Raw genomic sequence first — 9,034 nt, 5'->3', positions numbered from 1 at the left:
ACAGCTCTGTGGGCCCTAAACTTAAATGAATTAAATGACTTAATTCATGTAAAGCTTTTGTAGCAGTGCCTGGCATTTAGTAGGCACTCAAGTAGTGAAGTAGTTACTGCTACCACGTTATTACATGCTGGGTATTGGGCTAGGTAAGTAGAGACCTCATCAGAGCTCTTAAATCATGTTCTCCAGTAGCCTGTAACAAACTCAGAGGTAGAGCAGTCAGTGGCTAATGGCGTTGCCCTAGAGCTGAGGGTTGGTAGACTGTCACAAGACCGTGGGGTCTGGAGTCCAGCGAGAGCAGCAGTGGAGTGTGCGGCTCCCAGGCCCACTGTCAGCTGGATGACCGCACTGTGGCTCTAGGGCAAGAGGTAAGTGGCCTTGTTCAAAGCAAATTCCCGGCCAGGAACAGAGCAATAGTGGGAGGGAGATGGGGGCAGGGGGGCAAGGTAGGAGAGGAGAGAACAAACAGCACAGCTCATGGTAGAGGATTTTGCAAAGATGTGGCCCAGCCAAGGAGTCAGTGTTTAACCAAGGAGCTTGCCTACAAATCAGGAGCAGGACCAATGCCCATTGTCCAGCCTAAACACACACTATCAGGCTTGGGACAAGATAGAAGTGGGCTTGTGAGTGGGTGGAAAGGGGTCAGGTGTGAAGTTGGTGAAGGAGAGAGAAGGGGGCTAACACTGAGCCCTTCTTAATGCTGAAGGCTCTACTGAGGGTTCATGGGATTGTTGATAGGAGCCTGTATTTGAATGTATTAGAGAAAGGAAGTTTCAGAAAGTCACTGTTCCGAGCTGTCCAGCTAATGTGCTGGAGCTGGCCTCATTGCCCAGTTCTGTGTGACATATTTAAACTACTGAATGTATTTGTGTGTGCTAAGAATGTTACAAAAACAACTGTGTCTGAAACATAGTTGACTTTATTTTCCTAGACACTCTCTCCCCTCCTCACCTCTGCAGTATCACAGGTGGCTTCATTGCTGTCCAGGTGCCCAGTTTATAAGGTGGGAGTCTTCCTCAACCCTCTTGTGGTTATCATACTTCTTGTCCAATACAAGGAGCCTGATACTCGCTCCTCTTTTCTCTCATGTTCCGAAGCCACCGGTCATAGGTTTTTTAGCTCATCACCTTAGTGTCACTGTCGTCAGTCCCTCATCAAATTATAAAAGACCAGCTTGTTTAACACATTATTCAGAATCATGTGCCGGGTTCCTCCAGGTTAAAGATGATAAGGGCTTATCCTAATTGCAATCAATAGCCTCCCCCCCACTTTACCTGACTTACCTCATTTCAACAAGTCTCTCTAGGTTGGCTCCCCTCTGAGGACTTAGCTGGTCTCTCTGAGTGCACAGACTGGTGTGAGAGGTGCTCAGTGCCACTGCAAAGCTCTCCCCCGCACGGTGAGCAAGGGCACAAGCAAGAAGGTAAATCATGATGGAAGCGGCAAAGGACCAGTTGGTAGTTAGTGCTATGAACTTTTTACATGGACAGAAGTCACTTAGAGCTTCATGGAAGTGAGAGATCAAAACATACAAAACATAAAAAACAAAGAAAAAAGGTTCAGAATTGATTGTGGGTGGGTAGGAGGAGAAATGTGAGCAGAGAAATGAAGGCAGGAATGCCTGCAGGCTGCCTGAGGAATAGCAGATCCGTGCAGGGATGAAGTAGGAGGGAAGGTCAGAAAAGTTGATCTGGATCAGATTATGAAGCATATTAAAGTCCAAGCTAAGAAGTCTAGGCTGAGAGTGAGAACGGAAATGAGAAGTGTACATTGAAAAACTTTATTAGGAACAGGGCATGAGAAAATGGTGTTATTTTGCAAAGAGATGTCTTAAGATGCTTAATTGGTGGTGTTTAGGATGGTTTTGGCTTAGGATGCTGTTGTCTTAGTCTAGGCTTCAGGTAATGAAGGTCGGGACCTGGGTTGTGGTAGTGGAAATTCATCAGTAACATGTATTGTGTACCTACTATGTGCTAAGAACTGTTCTAGGTTCTCGTGGGGAACATCTGTACTAGACGTGGTTCCTACTCTCAAGTCACTCACAGTTTAGTGGGGAATGTAAAGCAAACAAGTGTAGACATGGCACATTCTGTAAGCCAACTTGGAAGCTGATTGTGTGGATATGAAGGATGTAAGAAGAGCCTGGGGCCTGGAGTAATGGTGGGGCAATTGAGGGCTTAGAGGGATCATGCAGGAGGTGTAGGTCAGGGGCAGGAAAGGATGCCTGGCAGCTGGGTATGTAGCAGGGTGTAAGAGAGAAGCTCAGAGCTTCTGCTGCTGCTGTCACTGACCCAGAGAATGGGATGGCAGGGACGCCCTTGTTTGGGGGACGCTAGAACTGATGTAATTGATACATTTTTCAGGAGACCAGTGGCTGAGCCATATAATTAATGAATATGAAATGATAACCTTATTCTAAAGTGTCATACCCACTAAAAATATTCAAGTACAGACCACTGAAAACAAAAATAGAAACAAAAAGAACAAGTTTTAAATTTTTTGTGAAATTTAATTAAACCAAGAAATCAGGTATTAATACATTGAATCAAGTTTGTTTCTAATTGTGTATTAAATTGTAACTATTACTACTACCACTAGGTGTCACAAAGATTCAGTTTTTAAAGGCCCTACACCTCTTGAGGCTGTGGCTTTGAAACATTTCTTTTTGTACAGAAATACGGTTTTCTAGTATTAACAAGTATAATGAAATGCTACTTTAAATTTTTTAAATTATTATGAAATACCCCAAATATGCACAAGAATACACAGAATAATACAAGCAGTATCTTTTACCCCAACCCAGATCTAACAAATATTAACTTTTTATCATATACTTGACAGTTAAAAAAAGACAAAAATCTTACAGTTGATGTTCTTTTTGTCCTCCTCCATCCCATTCCTCTCATTTCTTGCCCACGGATAACCATTACCTTGAGATCAGTAGATGTACTTCCCAGATACATCCCTGATGTTTTCACACAAATGCTAATTCATTTATTCAAAAATAGCATCAATATTTTGGGTTGAGATTTTAACAGTGTTAAATGGTATCATACTATAGGTGTCATTCTGCAGCTTGCTTTTTTTCATTCATGTTATATTTTCAAGATTTATCCCTGCTGATTCATGAATATCTACTTCATCTATTTTAACTGATGTATAGTGTACTGTTGTACCTGTTCTTCTACAGGCAGCTGTTTAGACTATTTTAAATGCTTTATTTGTATACATACGTCTTTGTATGTACCTCTTTGTGCAAATGTGTGCCTTTGAGGAGATCTGATTGCACACTGTTCTTTGACTCTCAGTGACATGCTGTCCTGGTAAACCAAGGTCTGTCTGTCAGACCACCTTCCCAGAGAATATCAAGGACCACGTCCCTGGTATTCTGACACAATGTCCTGCCGAAACAGGTAAGGACGAAATGTGTGAGAGCTTCTCTGGGGCAGTGGTTCTGAAACTCGAGCATGCATCAGAACCTTCTGGAGGGCTTTTTAGAATGCACCCCCAGTAAGGCAGTAAGTTTGGGCTGGGGCTGGAGAATTTGCATTTCTAACAGGATCCCGGGTGGTGCTGCTCCAGCTCAGCGATCACACTTTGGAAAACGCTGCTCTAGGGGAGATGAGGCCCCCCTGTGTGGTGCCGGTGCCCATTCTTGAGCTTCTGGACGAGGGTGAAATTGCTTCCCAAAGTGGTCATGTGAGTTTACTAGACAATCCTACCAGCAGGATATGGGGTTCCTTTTGTGCCGTTTCCTCTCCAGTACTTCGTAATGTCACACTTCAACATTTTTGCCCATAACAGGAGTGTAATGTGGTAGCTTCTTTGTTAATTTGCATTTTCCCTGATGATTAATGAGGTTACAGATCTTTTCATGTTTATTGCACAATGGGTTTGCTCTTCTGGGAGTTGCTTGTTCATATTGTTTGCTTATATTTGTTATTGATTTGTTTGTCTTTTTCTTATTGATTTTCTTTGTTGGTTGTATGTATTGGGAAATCTCTCAGTTGATGGGTTGCCTTTTAACTTGGTTTATGGTGTTTATTGTTAGGCAGAAATGTTGTTTTATTTTAGTTAACTGTACCTTTTTTTCCATTCATGTTTTGTGCTTTTTTTGGTCTTTTGTTTAACAAATTAATGAAGCATTATTAATTCTGAAAAACTTATAAGATGCCCAGTCTGATTTAAGGATTATCTTTAAAAATTATTTTCATGTATTTTAACTTAGATTTTTTCAAATTAATTTCCTTCAAGTATAATCAGTAATCAAACCAACAATTTGAAAATCAGGCTAGGGACTTCCCTGGAGGTCCAGTGGTTAAGACTCTGTGCTTCCAATGCAGGGACATGGATTTGATCCCTGGTTGGGGAACTGGGATCCCACGTGCTGCTCGGTGTGGCCAAAAAAAAAAAAAAAAAAAAATCAGGTTAAAGCATGATTTTACCAGTTATACTGAATAATAAAAACAATTCTAGGGCTTCTCTGGTGGTGCAGTGGTTGAGAGTCCCCCTGCCGATGCAGGGGACACGGGTTCGTGCCCCGGTCCAGGAAGATCCCACATGCCGCAGAGCGGCTAGGCCCGTGAGCCGTGGCCGCTGAGCCTGCGCGTCCAGAGCCTGTGCTCCACAGCGAGAGAGGCCACCGCAGTGAGAGGCCCGCGTACCGCAAAAACCAAACAAACAAACAAACAAACAAACAAAACAATTCTAGTTTGTAACTTGTCCGTTGATGATGTTGCGGAAATGATATTTTAAGTGCTAAAAATGAGCTTATTGCCGTTTAAACTTATTACCTCCACCACTGCTAATACTTTTGGCTATTTGATGATTAAACAGTTTTTCCAAGGAGAAAGGGAGAAGAGCTTTTGAATCAGAGGACTCCAAAGTATAAGTTAGTGTAGGAGAAGTTACCAGATAGGAGAGGTGTGGTGTGTGACTTCCAGGCTGGTGGCGGTTGGCTGATGCGATTTTCCATGTCACAAGAAATGCTTGCCTACTCCAGAATGTCCCCTGTGTGGCTACACTGGCCAGAGCAGCACCAACTAGATATTTATTTGCATCAGCATGATTTTGAAATTCAGTTTTCTCTGATGTTACTGGCTCATTCATTCAAAAGGAAGAGAGCACTTACTATGTGCCAGGCATGGTATGCAAGATGCTTTGCAGGATGTCTACTCCCTTTGTAAGGCAGGGATTATCCTTATTTTACAGAGGCAGAAATGGAAGTTCAGAGAGTTTTTAAAGCTTCTGAGACTCTCACAGCTAATCATTGAGAGAGCTGAGATGCAAACCCAGATTTCTCTGACTTTAGAACTTTCTTGCTACCACTGTGTTCTCTCAGTAACATTCTATCAGAGCCCACTGTTTGTAGGCATTATTAGCTATTCATACTTTAGTGTGACTACTTTGCTAAATAATAAGCAGGTTATTTTGCGGAACCGTGAAACCTAGCTGAATTGGATATACTGTGGGAATAGATGAGCAGGCGGGCCGTCGCTGGAGGGTTTGAACTTGGCCATAACACCTTCTTAGAGCCTGAAATACTGGTACCCAAGGGCAGCATGGGGTGACATCCTGACAGGAGGAGGTTCACTTGCTTTGTCCTTTTCCTAGGGTAGTGCCTCTCAAATTTTAATTTCTTACAAATTAATGGGGGAGAGGGAATTCTGTTAAAGTGTTGATTCTAATTTCCGAGTCTAGGGTGGAGCCCCACATTCTGCCTTTCTAACAAGTGGGCAGGTGATGCTGAGGCTGTTCATTAGGGAACCACACTGAAGAACAGAGGCTAAAGTTATACTCAGAAGGTGTGTGTGGAGGAGAACGGACTGGAGAAGAAAGAAAATGTGTTTGGTAGGCACATGGGTCACTGGAGGAGTTTGAGGGCCGAGCAGCAGTGCAGCAGTTTTAAGGAAGGTGATGGAGGCTGCTGCCTGGGTGGGGGTGATGGAGGAGGTGGGTGGTGGGCACTGTGCCTGCAGTACCTTTAGTTCATGCTGTAGGTTCAGAGCCCAGGCTGAGCACAGTGTCACTTGCTCCATTATGGTGTCTGGTGATTCACTAGACATGGTGCTGCAGTACAAGTGATCCTTATGGCTCAGAAGCCAGCAAAAGCAGATCACACTGAGCGGTGGAAGTAGAGATGTGTTTGCTTCGTTGTCCAAGGACCCTTTGGTGTAATTCTGGAGTATTCAATAGCAAGCTTTCTGCATTTGAGGCTGAGAAAGGCTTTTTTCCTGAGCTCTGGTAGCAGAAAGTATTAGAGTAGCTGGCAGCAGCTAAATAAGTAACCACACTTTGTGGGTAATTACTTTTTTATTATCTTGAATTAGGAAAAAAAATGAAGCACTTTTAACTGGCAGCACAGTGTGGGAAAAGGAGAGAATATTTGGAGTTGGAAGGACTGAGTTTGAGTATGGTGTCACTTACCAGTTGTGTAACCCAAAATAAATCACCGAATCTCTCTGGGCCTGGGCTTCCTCCTCTGTTAAATGGGGACAGTACCCTGCTGAGTCATTGTGAGAGGTGACTGAGCTGACACTTGCAGGGGTGCTTTGTAAACTGCAAGACTTTCTATGTGTATTTATTAATATGGAAAATTGACATCAGAGACAGAGTAGGAATGGGAGGCCGCTTCCACATAGGTTTGTGGGGGTTTTTTCACATAGGTTTTTTTTTAATTTTTTTTTATCGAAGTATAGTTGATTTACAATGTTGTGCCAGTCTCTACTGTATAGCAGAGTGACTCAGTTATGCACATCTTTACATTCTTTTTTATATTCTTTTCCATTATGGTTTATCCCGGGAGATTGGATGCAGTTCCCTGTGCTATGCAGTAGGACCTTGTTGTTTATCCATTCTAAATGTAATAGTTTGCATTCACAAAGGTTTTTAAAATCTGTTTTCAACCCCCGAAATGAGACAATTTTATAGACATTTCAAAACATGAAATACTTCTGACCAAATTTTATTTATTTTTTTATTGGAGGGTCAGTTTGGCCTAAATTACCTAAATAATTATTTTAGTTTCTTATGTCATTTAAAATATTTAGACCTCAACAACACTATTCATTTATATAAAAATATTTTCTAGAGTAAACAAGAGAAAGGCAAAATATCAAGAGAAGACTAAAGCCAGATGACTTCATGACTGTAATTTTCTTTCTCTACAAGTTTTGCCTCTAAAATGTTCACCCTCCCTGTTTAGGTGTTTGAGATGGGGATTTGTTTAGTGAAGAAACTGTATTCTGGGAAAAAGGTGACGACTTCTGTCTCTGCCATACCCTTTGGCTGTATTGTGAAACCGTAGGTCAACGATTTAACTCCATTAAGTAAATTGTGGACTGAGTTCATATAGTTCACTGTCAATCCATACACTTCCCAGATTTCCCACCAGTGTTGATGAGTTTATGGTGAGTTGACTTAGAGGGAAGGACGTGATATTTTAAATTTCTATAAATGTAATAAGGTCAGTTGGGATAACCTTCAATTTTAATTTATTTTTAAAATTTTTTATCAGGGTGTATTTGCTTTACAATGTTGTGTTAGCTTCTACTGTACAGCAGAGTGAATCAGCTATACGTATACATATATCCCCTCTTTTCTGGATTTCCTTCCCATTTGTCACCACAGAGCACTGAGTAGAATTCCTTGTGCTATACAGTAGGTTCTCATTAGTTATTTATTTTCTATATAGTATCAATAGTGTATATATATAACCTTCAGTTTTTAAAATAAAACTGATTTATAGTGACTGGCTACGGCCATGATGATTCTATTTCAAAATGGAAGTTATGTGCATATGTATAGTCTTTAGGGGTAAGCTGACAGATGTCTAGATACATCCTAGCTATCTTCTAAGTTTAGAGTTGAGAGGTGATGGCTAATTGAAATCATGTATAGTATATTTAACATTCATATTGATTGCTGTGAATTGACTCATAGATTTGACTCAATGTTTTTCTACTTTAAACATACTAAGTCATTCTACAGCAAAGCTATTTTTAGCCCAGCAGAGGACTCCATAGAAGCACTCTGAATTAGTGATTCCCTAACAACAATTGGGCTTGTGTAGTCCACCCCTTCCTTCCCTCCACCAAGTTTACGCTGAGTTGCGAGATCAGCTGGCCAATCATATGCTGCTCTTCCATCCCACCCAACTTTCTGCTTTTTCCTCCAAAATTACTGGCTAATTTAAACACACCCATGTTGCCTCCATTTTTACTTCAGTTGGATATTTACCTTGGCGAGTGTGTTTGCTTACATAAAAAAGAGTAGTGTTTACTTCGTGATAACAAGAACCTTCAGAATATTGCTTTTTTAAAAAATATAGAGTCACATATTTATAGAAATCCTTACAGAAATGGCTTTTTCAGGGTGTGGGGTTATTTTCAAATTTTATATCTGTAAAGACTGCTTAAACTTTCTGGAGGCTCATTTAATACATCCTGACCTATTGAGTAAGACCTGGGGAATGACATAAAGGCAAATACACTAGCATTTGCAGGGTAGGAGACTGACACAGGTCCCTGAGAGCACTCAGTGCTCCCCAGAGCACCAGCACTCACTCACCTCCTGGCAGGGTCTGACTCATCCTGGGAGCACACAGTGTTTGTGTTTATTGTCATTATTACTCTACTCTGGCATCCCATGAATTCACCCAGGTCAGACACTTGGAAGTCATCCCTGAATCCTTCCACCTTTTTGCTTCCTACATCCAGTGAGGTATCAAATCCCACTTCTGCTTTCCGCCTATGCTGTGTAATCTCTCTGCCTCCGGGGCAGCCCTCTCTAGTCTGGTCACCATAGAACAATAGCAGCAGCTGGCAAAATGGTTTCTGTAAAAGTCTGCATCTGATCATATGCCCCATCCATGCACATCTTTTGCTTGAAACCCTTCACCGGCTTCCCTTTGTTATCAAGAAAAAGTCTAAACTCCTTATAGGACCCACAGAGCCCTTCATGACCTGGCCTCTGCCACCACCTCTAGTCTTCTCTCTGACAGTGCCCCAGCCCACGCCCCAGCCTCACTGAACCACTT

Source organism: Hyperoodon ampullatus, assembly GCF_949752795.1.
Source record: "Hyperoodon ampullatus genome assembly, chromosome: 1".
In the NCBI taxonomy this organism is placed as follows: domain Eukaryota; kingdom Metazoa; phylum Chordata; class Mammalia; order Artiodactyla; family Ziphiidae; genus Hyperoodon; species Hyperoodon ampullatus.
This window is presented reverse-complemented; position numbering follows the sequence as displayed.